Source organism: Malaclemys terrapin, chromosome 1 (genome assembly GCF_027887155.1).
Source record: "Malaclemys terrapin pileata isolate rMalTer1 chromosome 1, rMalTer1.hap1, whole genome shotgun sequence".
Taxonomy (NCBI): Eukaryota; Metazoa; Chordata; order Testudines; family Emydidae; genus Malaclemys; species Malaclemys terrapin.
The window spans coordinates 106,870,879-106,884,566 of NC_071505.1; the positions used below are offsets into that span (position 1 = coordinate 106,870,879).

Below are 13,688 nucleotides of genomic sequence, written 5' to 3' on the forward strand. Positions count from 1 at the left end.
CTTTGATCACCCCCTTTCCATAACACCCTGAAAGGGATAAGCTTTGCAGCACATCCAGAAAGTTGGGGGGGGGGGCAGAAAAGAGGGGGGGGAAATCAGGCATTGGCAGACCCAGACGGGTAAGTGAGCTCCCAAGTCATGGGTCACTAGAGGAAAATTCCTCGCTACCACCTCCGTTGTTTATAGCAATGGAACTACAAGTCACTAACCAACAGCAGCAGTATGGTAGGGCATAAAAGAGAACAGTAAGAACAGATAGTTTGCTAGTTATAAAGCAACTGTTATACAGTTTCTTAATCTAAAATGAGCCAACATGGATCCTTTTGCTTTCTAGAATTTGCCTCAAATCCTAGGGCTTTTCAGTCTCCATCCCAGCATCCCCAGCTCTACAATGAAGTTTAGCCTCCTTCCTCCCACCAAAATAGTTAGTGATATTTGCTTACTGTGTCCAGAAAGCTTTCATTCCCTTCCCCTCATCCCTTATCCGTACAATAGCCAAGTGTTTCTGGAATTGTTAGTAATCAACTCTGGTTTTATGCAGCCGTAGCCAAGAGGCAGCAGGCCAGGCTGCATGAGAAGCACTGCCCTTCAGCGACACAGCTGCTGATAGTTTTCAAACTAATCTTATCCCTATCAGAAACCACCACCCACCACATCTGAGTGGCAGAGCTTCCACTGTAGCCTGACACTGCTTCCTGCGATAATTTCAGAGCAGCAAACCTGCTTCTGCATGGCAAGCAAAGGGGCGGGGGAGGGGAAATCACATGCAACAGTCCCCAAAAAATTAGTTGTGGGTAGAGGGAACAACATGAGAAGTGGAAAAGGAAAAAGTTAGACACACACACACACTTTCTTTAACAAAGAAGTTACTGATTGGAAGTCAAAAGAGTGGCCACTTTGTTACTTCCTGAATCACACTTCCACTAAAGACCATCAGCTCTTGAAAGCCTGTATCCAGCCAATAAAACAAGACTCCCACTAAGAGGGGATAGGAGATGGCACTAGTACGGGGTATGTGTCACCCATGACTAAGAAGAGTAAACGTTCTAGAAGCTACTGATATATGGTACTGTACATGATTAAAAGCCACACAATTCCCTAGCAACACTGACACACTCCTTTCCCTGTGATTCTATTGATTTTGCATGTATTATGCTTGAATACCAGACTTTCACATTGTAATTATTCACATAGTTATTAAACAGGGAGAGGGACTCCATTCTTAGGAAAGATTGAAGAGTTAAGTCATAAATAACTATAGTTTGACTGAAAGACAACTAAGACTGGAGGACAAACAGCGTGCACGCTATTTAAATGATGGTGATATCAAGGAGAGGGCAATCATTTAAGGCAGTTTACGAGATGTAGGTGGGCAACCAGGAGAGAAGATCAGGTGTCCCATCCTTCCCCCTTATCAATAAAAGCCTACTGCTAGATCCTGGAACAGTTCCTCATGGAAAGCAGTTTAAGCCCTATCACCCAAGATTTAAAGACTGTTTTGAAGAAAAGAGTTATATTCCTGAGGGCATTCTGCACCAAAAAATTAAACATTCTGCACACAATATTTTAAAATTCTGCAAAATTTATTTGTCAAATAAACATGGAGGCTCCAGCATGGCATTGGGGAGCACAGGCCACTGGCTGCACCGAGGTGGGAGATCACTGTGCAGCTTCCCCCAGGACATGGACTTAGAGGTGAGGCTGCACCCAACCCTGACACAGCACAAGGACTGGGCCTACCCCAGAAACATCTCAGGGCCCTAACCCTCTATGGCAGGTGCACCAAGTGTGGGCAGACAGGCTCAGCAAGGCAGGATCCAAGTGTGAAGGGGCTTAGTGTGGGGCAATCCAGGTGTGGTTGAGAGGGTTCTGTGTGGGGGATCTGGATGCACAGTGGCTTGTTGGGGGGTTCTGGGTGCAATGGTAATGGAACTCAGAGGGGGTGGGTCTGACACAGCCCCGGATGCCGTGCAGGGGAAGAGGAAGTCCCGTCCTCCCCAGCCCAGACAGGACTAGCAGCTGAGCCCAGCACAGAGTAGGAGCCACCAGCCGGGTCTCCCCCAGTCCTGCCCCCTGCCCCACAGTGATTTCCCCTCTCTGCCAGCTGCCCTAGGCATCTGAAACATACTGCTTGGGAGGGTTGCATGACTGATCTTGTGACTTCCCTTTGCTTCTCCCTCAGAAACTCATTTTTCTGCAGGGAAGCAAAGACATCTGTGAGGATATAAATTCTGCGCAGTAGCACAGAATTCCCTGAGGAGTAATAGTTGCATATATACCATACTGTCAGGAACAACCATGCACTGGCAGAAAGATGGACTTGACCTAACAGAGCTTTTCCATCTCTACCTTGCATTAGTGTACGAGAGGAAATAGTTAATTCTGCTACCAATAGAGAACTTCACTACCAAGGAGTAGCTTTAGTGACAGCTTCAGTACAAATAGGTATGTACATTTTACTTTGAATAGATTAAATAGCCAAAACCCTTTCCCAAAGAGTTTATAACTTCAATCATATCAACATCAAAGGATGATAAATGAAACAATAGTATGAAAGAACAATGGAGAAGGATGAGGGTCACAGTAAGAAATTAGACTTTTCTTAGGTATGCAACTGTTCTTGGCTCTTAACATTTATATGTATTAATATAGGTCTATGGTCCAGGATACAGACTAGACTAAGAATGGTGGAGAGGAGCTCAGCCCTGGAATGGTAACTCAACATGCCATATTTTTAAATGATTGCATTATAATCACTGAACAAGCGAAACAATTTTCTCACCAGCATTTTGTACAACGAGATGCTTTCCAGAGAAATTAAATATGTTTGTTCCATCCACCTGCTTGCTGCTGTGAAGCACTGTTTTCTCTGTACTGTTCTCCCTTCTCTCATGCAGTTCTCAGAAGGACTGGCAGATCTAGGCCAGTGAGCATCAGATAATTGTCAGAGAGCTGAATAGCTAGATAGCTAGCTGAACTCAAAAAAAAAAAAAAAAAAAAAAAAAAAAAAAAGACAGACAGACTTGCTGGGAAGAAGCAGGACACAACTGAGCATGGGCATTCCAATTTCCCTGGGGGAAAAGATGGAAGGACGAGAGGAGTTTGGGTGGATTTAAGACCAGGATTAAAATGACGTATAGTAACATTTCCTGTGATGCATTTCGTAGAGTAATTGTAATGTGCTTTGTACAATTGTAGAAAATCAGTTTGTTAAGTAATTAATACTGGAGTGAGAATTCATAAAAATTGCTGGTGTTGATGGAGTTTATGTTGAACAAATACAAATGGTGCATGTTTGGAGCAGAAAACTTTCCTCCATCCCCCCACCCCCCATTGGACGCTACATCCATTTTGAGGCAAAATCAGTTTCTAAATCCTTCCTAAACAGACCACAGCCAGAGATGGTCAGACATCCTTCTAGCTGGTAGAAATAATATCAAGACAAAATCCTGGTTCCACTAGAACTGACAAACACTGGGACCATCCTAGCTAACTGTGACAATCACAATATGTTAGAACATCTGGTCAACCTGAAGGTATTAAAATTTGTAGGTGGTAGGACACATGGGGAATGAAACCAGACAGCCACATTAGTCCCATTAAAGCAAGTTTATTTTCATCTTGTCTCCTTATTAAATACTGCACTTCTATGAATTTTTCTTGTAACCGAGCAATGTCATTACTGCATGGAAGTCGGTGAATCAGAATGGGACAGGACCACATGAGGATCACTGTTTGAAAGCCACTGATAACAAGGAAATAAAACTGGTAGTTTAAAAACCTTACAATAAGGTGAACCTTTTAATAGGGATTGTGGAAAATAAATTAATCCTATTAATTCCTCGTTCAATGTACCTTCTGTAGCTATTTAGTTTAATCACAGATTATTTCTCCTGTGTGTACACACTGGGGATCTTGAAGAACACAGAGGAAAAGACTGAACCACAGTAATACACCACTGGATAATTTAAAGCTCTGTTCAACAATAAAAATTTCCCAGCTTCTATACTGTGCAACTATGAGCACATCTGGGGATGCACACTGCATATCCAGCCCAAAGAAAACCTATCACAGTGCCCAAGTGGCCACTTCCATACACTACTGACCAAACTAGTTAATCAGGATTTAATATGTAGTATACAGCTGTACAATCAATTGTGTGTGAACAGGTGGTGAATAGGTAAAGTAGGTGCAAAAGCTGCAATGAACACAGAATATCATCTCCAAGGCACGAGTGGAATTTTTCCCTTTCACTGGAGGCCTCTTGACTTGCCTGGCCTTTTCCCCTTGCTGTTACTCGAGAAAGTTTGTGGGTTTGGTTTTTATAAATAAAACTTTAAATTTCTCCCTGGCTTACTGATATTAGCCAGAAGATTTGTGGCATCTTGATTCAGTGAGAATACAGAAGTTCCAGCACTCAGGAGTGTCATCCACATTACAGTTCCCCTGGCTGACTTGCATAGGTCATCACCTTGCATGCTCCATCACCTTCAAGTAAATCTGGACAGACAGGTGCCACAGAATCTCTGCAGGAAAAAGCCATGCAGAATAATAGTCTGGATCCAGCAAAGAAAGGAAAATTACACCAGTCTATTCTCTTCTACATAGGTTCTTATATCATGCTAATCAGCTTAGTATCAGAGTACCTTCCAGCAGTGCAGTAAGCAATGTGACTGATATCTGTCATGTTTCACTTCTCTCATCCACTATCCAGGGGGAGAAGAGAGTGCAGTGAAGTGTTTTATTTTGGTAGAGGTTTTCTTTGTTTTGTTTTTTTGTTACTATATATTTAAAAAAAAAAAAAGTGTTGCTACGTGTTTATGTTAGAGAGAACAAGATAAAAAAGATCCATCTTGTGCTTGGAACAGAAGGCAGCAAGGTTTGTGATGGTCCTTAGTGTGACAGACTGACAATATCCTGGACAAGCCTTACTGATTAAATGGAACTTTACTGAATTAAGTTTAATACCTCTGGGGTCAATTGTATTAAAAATGTAAATATTTGTTCATGTATTATTGAACATTGCATGGAACTTGCAGGAAGATGGGGTTAATGCCTCTCTGGGAGATAAGAGGAACTTCAAAGGACTTTTGAAACAACACTTGTAAAGTGGATCTTGTTGGAAATGGGGGGTGTGTGTGAGAAGAATGTAAATGATCCACTTAAATCTATCCTTTTGATAGATTTGATATCCCTCCACCTGGAACCTCCGTGACTTCCGCATCTGCAGCGGCTGACCCCAGGGCCTCCCAAGCAGCTGGGGCGGCCCTGGGGCCAGCCGCACCGGCTATTGCTTTGGCAGCATCAGGCAACTGGTCCCAGGCAACTGGCCCCGGGCGCAGCAGCGGCACCCAGCCTGGAGTGGCAGCTGGGCCCTGGGCCACCTCCACCCTGGGAGCAGCAGCGTCCACTGGAGCACCACCGCCACCCCTCTCCCCCAAGCAGGTAAGATTTAGTTAGGGGTATTTTTAGTAAAAGTCATGGACAGGTCACTGGCCACAACTTTTCGGTTATTGCCTGGGACCTGTCCATGACTTTTACTAAAAAAAAAAACCAACCTCGTGACTAAATTGTAGCCTTAGCTGTGATGAACCTAAAATCATAAGGAAACCCCTTGTGTGGGGTTTTGAAGGACTGATCCAGCCAGAGCCCATGCAAGGGCTGGGGTGAACTCTGGTAAGCTTATTAGCATGGGTATAGGTCCTTTTATTGTTGTTAATGTGTTCTCTGTAGTACTTCAATTTAAGAATAAAACAGGCTTGCACAGGAACAATTGTCTGGTAACTCATAACTGTGGGCAGTCACACTTATTAGTCTCTGAAGAGAAGGCACGAGTAGCTTGCTTAGGCAGCCTATCTTGTGCTGGGAATAACAGTGAAGGCAGGGAACTTGTGAATCTCGTAACAGTGTGAAAGCAAGTTACCTAGAAGGGAAAAGTACAGAGAAAAAAGTATCAATCTTTTCAGGAAAGAGACAGGGGGAAATGAATTTTTGAATAGATGAAGAAAAACTGGCTGGTTGAGCTATGCAGAGAAAGGCAGCTGAGAACTGAGGACCAGACAGAACTGCAGCTAGTAAATTTGCTGTATTTTAATGAGCAGCAGCAGCAGAATAGTCCAGGTTTGCAGAGAACCTCCAGAGATCCAGCAGATGGGAGAATCTTGGAGTCAACTCCCTGGAAAGAACAGGGCAGAGGCGGACAGATGCAGCAACTGCGTTCGGTCCAGACCAGTACATCACTGCAACGGGAGTTGTGGAGAGCCCAATAGCCAGAGCAGGAGAAGCTGCAGCTGGAGAGAGACAAAGTGCATCTGGAAACTAAGCAGCTTGAAGATCAGGAGAGCAGATCGGGAGCAGCAGCATCAGTGGAGAGAGAAGAGAAAGAGTGCCAGGGTCAGCACGAGGAGAAGGAAAGGGACAAGAAGGGGCACTATCAGCTCAAGATGGAGAGACGGTGCCAGATAGACCAGAAAAGACATCATCAGCTTGAGGTACAGAGACTGCCAAGCAGAACAACAGTCCATAGGTAAAGCCAGTCCCCAGGTATCTGTCCCAGTGGGAGGCCTAGACTCCCAATTACTTCCTGGCTTTAGGGAAGGGGATGACATGGATCTGTTCCTAAATGTTTTTGAAATGGGGTATGAATTGAATAAGATGAAGGAAGGAAGACATGATAAGGAACCTGGGTCCACTACTGTCTTGGACAAAGGTCTTGGACATTTTTGCCCTTATGGGTAGGGAGGCCTATAAAGATTATGATAATTATAACCAAGCTTTGCTGCAAACGTTTAAACCGACACTGAAACATTTAGGAAAAGGTTATGGGGAGTTCAGGAAAAAAGAGGCCATGATCTATGCTGAGGTTTTAATTCAAATGAGGGGTTATGTAAAGAAATGGGGAACTGGTCAGGGAGCTAAAACAGTCAGTGAGGCCTAGAAATTAATGGATATAGACTGAGCCTATAAACTCTGCCATGCCAACCTGAAATTATGTTAACAGACAGTAATCCTAGAGATGTTACGATGGCTGGAAAACTGGCAGGTCAGGATATGGATAGTCATCCTAGTTTGGAGAGAAAACCTAACAGGGATGGAATGGGATCAGAAGACAGGGATCAAACCCAAGAGGAGACTCACACCCAACAGGGAGGGAAACCATCTCCCAGAAGCCCTGGGATGGGCGGGGAAACGTGATGTGCCATATGCGGCCAGCAGGGTCACTTTGCCCAAGAATGCCTATGACATCTACTAAGTCCCAGAGGGGCGTTGAAAGGCCAGCTATACCCCAACCTCACAGAGTGAACTGCGTGACTGAGTCATTCCACAGCCTTGGATGGGCTGCTGAGAGAGCATTGCCTCCTGCAAAGATGAGATTTGGCTTTACTGGGGAATGTTCTGTTTTGCTAGTGGAGTGCCATGGTATTCACCCTGAAGACTTAGGAGACCTTTTAGATCCCCTGGGTCCAAGTCATTCAGCATCTTGAAGATAAGGACAGAGACCTGGAACTTTATTTGAAGTTCTATGGGAAACCAGTGTATAGAGTGGAGAACAGGTTTGACAGTGCTCACAGTAGCCTGCAGAGCTGAGGAGATGTACTGAAGCATTTGGCACTAGTTGGAGTTTCCTAAACACTGAAGTCTTCATGCTGCAGAATACTGCAGTCCAGCTAAGAGCATGTATAACTGAGGCCACGACTTTGGCCACCAAGGTGGAACAGAGTCTCCTCACCACATGGAGATGGTAGAAAGCATTACTCACAGATGCTATGTGAGAGCTCAGTGTCAGCGAGGAATCCAAAACCACTACTAAAAACTGTAGTTAGAACATCCTCCAGAGCTACAGATGTACAGACATGTCTTTGTAAGACAGCTTACTAGAGATGCAGTAAATCAACTTTTTGTTTCGTTTTGTTTTTTGTTTGCCACATAACAGGATTTAAATTTCATCAGGTATGAAATAAGAACTTATGTGAGATACATCATGCAAATGGAGGAACACTAGCAGGCAGGCAGGCAGGCAATCTGTCCTGTTTGTAACATTGTGTGTGATTATGGTGAAGCCAGGCCCAAGCTAGAGCTCAGACATATCTGTAATGGGAGCAAATGCCGAACTACCTACAGCACTCTGCCCAGTGACCTGGAGCATCATGTTTCACCTCTGGATTGTTAGAGAACTTTGTGGACCTTGAGGACCACAGTGGTCCATGCACGTGTCACCACCAGGCAGGGTTATTGTAATCCACTCTATTTTAAGCTGAATTTGAAGACAATGCGCAGGCTCCAGATGGTACAGAATGTGCCTGCCTGCTTCCTTTATGGTGGAGGCTGCCGTGAGCACATCAGGACCATGCTTAAGTCCCTTCACTGGCTTCCAGTCAATATCAGAAGCCTATTTAGGGCTTTTTTCCTATTTTTTAAAAGCAATTAATAAATCAAAACCCAACAACATTAAAGACTGAATTGTGATCTACGAACTGCTGAGCTTATTTGTTGCTGAAAGGAGTCCTTAGGGAACAAGAACTATCCTTTTACCTTTGATATCTTAGACAGACTAACTTGTGTTCTGCTTAAAATGCCAGGAAATAATATAAGCAAAATTGAGGGGAAAGAATTTTATATTGGATTCTGTTCAGCAATTTATTCACTTGCTCTGGCTGCATCAGGACTGGTATGTAATGAGGGATTATTTCCAAAGATTTAAGTTATTTTTCAGACAGACACCAAGTAATTACACTGAACAAAGACAGGTTCAGGGTCCAAGGTTAATTTCAAATCTGAATCTTGGTTAATATGTAGGACATTCTACACTTTATTTCCAAAACAGCGCTTATGAATTAAACACACACACACTTGGCTTTATCTTTACTTTTTGTTATTTCTATCTCCTAACCTTTGGTAGGATAGATGAATGTCACTTAAGTGATTAATCTATCAGCAAAGAAACTGGCATTGAAATTCAGGTCTGAGATCTTGCTTCCTTTCATCACAGACATTTAAGGTTGGCAAGACTAAAGCAACCTCCCCAAAAAGTATTGGAGGGGGGGAAAAAAAAAAAAAGTGTGCCGTACCTGTAAACTAAAGCTACAATTCTGTTAAAAATTCAGCTTCTTAACGGAGCAACCCAAACAGTTTAAGGCACTGGGATTGTTTTGGTTCACGCGGGTACACCTCATTCCATCCCTCATTTCTGCCTGCTTGCTTTTTATGAACAGACAGGCCCAATACAAAATGCTTTAAGATAATTTTGATACCCTGAATGCATTCCGAGGAGCAGAGTGAGGGAGACACACAGCAGGCCCCGAACATACCAGGCCAAAAACTATTTGCAATAGCGTTATTGATTTTTAGCTGCAAATCTGTACTGCTCATCTTGCAACAACATTGCTGGAAGTGGCCCTATCTGGAGGAGGTTCTTTTGAGATAAACACATTGGACTCATGGCTAGGAGGGAGCAGTATGAGCTGCAAAACTACCTGAATTAGACATGTTCACAGTTATCCAATAGACAGGTGGCTTTGTAATCTATAATAGGTTACTACAAATTGGTGTTTAAAAAAAAAAAAGTCTATTTTTATGGATTTCCTACTGCTCTTCATCCATTAATTTTTTGTGTGTTTTTGTTCTTGGGGAAAATAACTTAAAAAAACAAACAAACATTTTTTAGCTTGGTTTCAAAGAATAAGGTACAACAGGACAGTAAGGCAATACAGACCGGCTATTAAGCTGAGCAACGTTTATATATGCCCTTCACTATAAACAAGGTTCTTTTACCCGGGGTTTTATGTACAGAAAGCACAGCTTTATTTTGCTCATGTTTCCTGAACCAAAACTTGCCCTCAACACCCACTGATTTTTTCCTCCCTTAAATGTGAGATGAATTTGATATTTATGAAAGGTGATGGAGTGGCACCACTAAAGAGTGACCTCCCCATTTATCCACAGTCCAGGCAATAGCAATTCCCCCACATCAGGAATGTGCCTCAACCTAACCTGGATGGGTATTATCTTAGGAAGAGAGGATCAGTCTCCATACTTCTTCATTTCTCTGTGGAGACTGAGATAAAGGTTACTAATCATCACAGAAATTGATGTCACAACTGGTACCCATGGACTCATCCATTCAGAAGTAAACTGAGATCATTTTATTTCTTAGAGGACAAAATTTTTAGATTGCAATGACTTTTAGTCACTATCAACCTTCAAGGTGAAAAGTTTTACATCCCACTACCAGCATTCTTAGTGCTGACATTTTTGTAAACCAGAGGAATGTATACTGCACACAAAAACACAGTTTGTGTTTTATATATTCTAACTCAACTTGTAGCTATGAAATTATAGAAATGTAGGACTGGATGGGACCTTGATAGGTCATCTAGTCCAGTCCCCTGCACTGGGGCAAGACTAAGTATTATCTAGACCATCCCTAACAGGTGTTTGTCTAACCTATGCTTAAAAATCTCCAATAAACACAGATTCCACAACCTCCCTAGCTAATTTGTTCCAGTGTTTAATTATCTTGACAGGAAGTTTTTTCAAATGTCTAACCTAAATTTCCCTTCCTGCAATTTGAGCCCATTGCTTCTTGGCCTGTCTCATTGTTCTCCTTAACCACTGAGATCACTCTCCTCTTTATAACAACCTTTTTTGTACTTGAAGACTTATGTTCCCCATCTTCTCTTCTGCAGACTAAACAAACTCAATTTTTTTTCCAATTTTCTCTCACAGGTCATGTTTTCTAGACCTTTAATGATTCTTATTGCTCTTCTCTGGACCTTCTCCAATTTGTCCACATCTTTCCCGAAGTGTGGTGTCTAGACGTGGACACAGTATTCCCACTAAGGTCTTATCAGTGCTGGGTGGAGTGCAAAAATTATTTCTTGCACCTTGCTTACAACACTCCTGCTAATACATCCCAGAATGATGTTCACCTTTTCGCCACAGTATTACCTTGTGATCCATTATAACACCCAGAGCCTTTTCTGCAATACTTCTTCCTAGGCAGTCATCTCTGATTTTGTATTTGTGCAATTAATTATTCCTGCTTAATTGTAGTACTTTACATTTGTCCTTATTAAATTTCATCTTCATTATTTCAGACTATTTCTCCAGTTTGTCAAGATCATTTTAAACTCTAATCCTGTCCTCTAAAGTGCTTGCAAGCCCTCCCAGCTTGGTAATGTCCACAAACTTCATAAGTGTACTCTCTATGCAATTATCCAAATCATTTCTGGAGATATTGAATAGAACCGTACCCAAGACAGATTCCTGAGGGACCCCAGTCGATATGCCCTTCCAGCTTGACTATGAGTCATTGGGAAACTGTACTCAGAGAACAGCTATCAATCAGTTGTGTACCATTTTATAGTACAGTAACTCCTCACTTAACATTGCAGTTATGTTCCTGAACATTTCGCTTAAAGTCGCATTTATGTTAAGCGAATCCAATTTCCCCATAAGAATTAATGTAAATGAGTGGGTTAGTTTCCAGGGAAATTTTTTTCACCAGACAAAAGACTATTACACATACACACACACACACACACAGTATAAGTTTTAAACAAAATTTAATACTGGTACACAGTGATGATGATTGTGAAGCTTGGTTGAGGTGGAAGAGTCAGAGGGTGGGATATTTCCCTTACTGCTAAATGATGAACTAGCAATTGGCTGAACCCTCAAGGGTTAACTCTCTCACTCTGCAAGGCAGCAGGAATGGAGATATCGCAGACAGACAGACACACACACGGTATGTGTGAGAGAGAGATACGCGCATTTCCCCTTTAAGTACACTGCCTTGTTAATTAGATCAGCTTACTGAGACCACAGCTGCTGCAAGCGCTCTCCGGCAAGAAGTGGACAAAGCAGGCGGCTGCCAAATGACACTAGAAGGGAGCATTACACAACTTTAAACAAGCATGTTCCCTAATTGATCAGCAACGTACCAACGTTAACCGGGACGACTTTAAGTGAGGAGTTACTGTAGGTGTGTTTAGGCTACATTCCCCTAGTTTGCTTATGAGAATGTCATGTGAGACAGTATGAAAAGCCTTATTAAAGCCAAGATTATATCATATGTACTGCTTCTCCACCCCACCCTCTGCTTCACAAGGCTTGTTACTCTGTCAAAGAAGGATATTAGGTTGGTTTGACATGAGTTGTTCTTGATAAATACATGTTGACTGTTACTTATCTTTTTTATATTTTCTATATGCTTACAAACTGATTCATTATTCGCTCCATTGCCTTTATGACTGGGCTATAATTCTCTGGGTTATCTTTATTCTCTTTTTTATAGATAGGTACTACATTTACCCTTTTCCAGTCCTCTCCCATCATCCATGAGTTCTCAAAGATAATGGCTCAGAACTCTCCACAGCCAGTTGCTTCAGTATCTCGCCGACTTGTCTAAGTAATTCTTAACTTGTTCTCCTATTTTAAGCCTCAGATCCTAACCCATTTACACTGATGTTCACTATACTAGTCATCTGATCACTGCTAAAAATGAAAGAAAAAAAGGCATTTAACACTTCAGCTGTTGCTGCATTTTCTGTTACTGTCTTTCCCTCCTCATTAAGTAATGGACCCACCCTGTCCTTGGTCTTCCTCTTGCTTCTCACATACACCTCTACCCCGATAGAACGCTGTCCTCGGGAGCCAAAAAATCTTACCGCGTTATAGGTGAAACCGCGTTATATCGAACTTGCTTTGATTTGCCGGAGCGCGCAGCCCCGCCCCCCTGGAGCGCTGCTTTACCGTGTTAGATCTGAATTTGTGTTATATCGGGGTAGAGGTGTATTAGTTAAAGGGTAACAAGAAAACATTTTACAATCTTTAGAAGGCAAATCAAAGTGAATACGTAATTCATTGGCGGGAGTGAGGGAAATATACTTCCGCCATTCAATGTGCACATTTGCATAATAAAGAGCAAAGAATAATACGTTCAATATAAAGCGTTCTTCTCCCACCCAACCACCCACCTCACTACCAAGGGGTTCCCATTTCTGCTAGAACCTGAAATTCCCCCTTAATGCCTCCTACTCAGCTACATTGATGACATCTTCATCACCTGGACCCATGGAAAGGAGACTCTGGAAAAATTTCACCACGATTTCAACAGCTTCCACCCCACCATCAACCTCAGCTTGGACCAATCTACATAGGAGGTCCACTTCCTAGACACCACGGTGCAAATAAGTGATGGTCACATTAACACCACCCCATTCCGAAAACCCACCAACCGCGATGCCTACCTTTATGCCTCCAGCTTCCATCCTGGACACACCACACGATCCATTGTCTACAGCCAAGCACTGAGATACAACCATTATCTGCTCTAACCCCTCAGACAGAGACCAACACCTACAAAATCTTCACCAAGCATTCTCAAAACTACGATACCCGCATGAGGAAATAAGGAAACAGATCAACAGAGCCAGACGTGTACCCAGAAGCCTCCTACTGCAAGACAAGCCCAAGAAAGAAACCAATAGAACTCCACTGGCCATCACATACAGTCCCCAGCTAAAACCTCTCCAACGTATCATCAGTGATCTACAACCCATCCTGGGCAACGATCCCTCACTTTCACAGGCCTTGGGTGGCAAACCAGTCCTCGCCCACAGACAACCCGCCAACCTGAAGCATATTCTCATCAGTAACCACACACCGCACCATAGAAACTCTAACTC

At 42.8% G+C, this 13,688-nt stretch overlaps 1 protein-coding gene across 2 annotated transcripts in view; it reads right to left on the bottom strand.

Annotated features, from left to right (window-relative positions):
- FGD4 (FYVE, RhoGEF and PH domain containing 4) overlaps positions 1-13,688 on the bottom strand; it is a 204,501-nt gene that overhangs the window by 56,271 nt on the left and 134,542 nt on the right. The gene's annotated exons all lie outside the window — the stretch shown is intronic.